The sequence below is a fragment of the Leptonychotes weddellii genome, chromosome 2 (genome assembly GCF_054177405.1).
Source record: "Leptonychotes weddellii isolate Sample4059 chromosome 2, ASM5417740v2, whole genome shotgun sequence".
Taxonomy (NCBI): domain Eukaryota; kingdom Metazoa; phylum Chordata; class Mammalia; order Carnivora; family Phocidae; genus Leptonychotes; species Leptonychotes weddellii.
The window spans coordinates 177749059-177749812 of NC_138370.1; positions in this window are offsets into that span (position 1 = coordinate 177749059).

Below are 754 nucleotides of genomic sequence, written 5' to 3' on the forward strand. Positions count from 1 at the left end.
ACCCTTGCTTTTCAGAACAGAACTCCCCAAGATGGCCTATGGCCCGTTTCGTGGCCACGTGACCGAGTTTGGGCGGGAGGCGTGTGGGGAGGTTCTCCCTCCCGGGGAGGGTGGATGGCCGGTGCAGTGAAGGCCAGCTGGCCTCTGTCAAAACCTCCAAACCAGTGTCCCCAAAGCATCTGCACCTGCGCCCCCCAGACTGCAGACACGGTGCCTTCGCTTCCAGCCATGCACGCTTCGTGTGCATGGCTTCCGGAAACAGTGTGAGGTGCTGCTTCTGTAGCCGATATTCAATATTCACGGATCCCGGAATTGCGAATTCACCTGCTCACTGAAACTTGTTTGTGAGCCCACAGTCAACACTCCCAGCATGTCCGTGGTCGTTCGGGGATGTGCCCAGAGCAGCGAAGACGGAGCGTGGCCCAAAGTCCCCGGCGGAGACAGGAGGAGGCGACGCCCTGCCTTCTCGGTTCAGCTCGCCCTGGAAACAAGTGTCCTTTCCGTTGTCGATCTAGTGCCACATGTCCCGCATTTTCGTGCTTTTGGCTGGTGACTCCGTTGTTTATAATGACTCCCCAGCACGGTCCTGAGGTCCCACCCAGGGCTCCAAGCGCCAGAGGCCGTGGTGGGCCTGCAGACAAAACCGCGTGCTGGGTGGGTTTTGTTGAGGCGTGAGGTTCGGTGATGCTGGCCAGATGGGTCCTTGATGACTCAACCGTATAGTCGATGAGGTGCCTTTAAACAGAAGCCACAC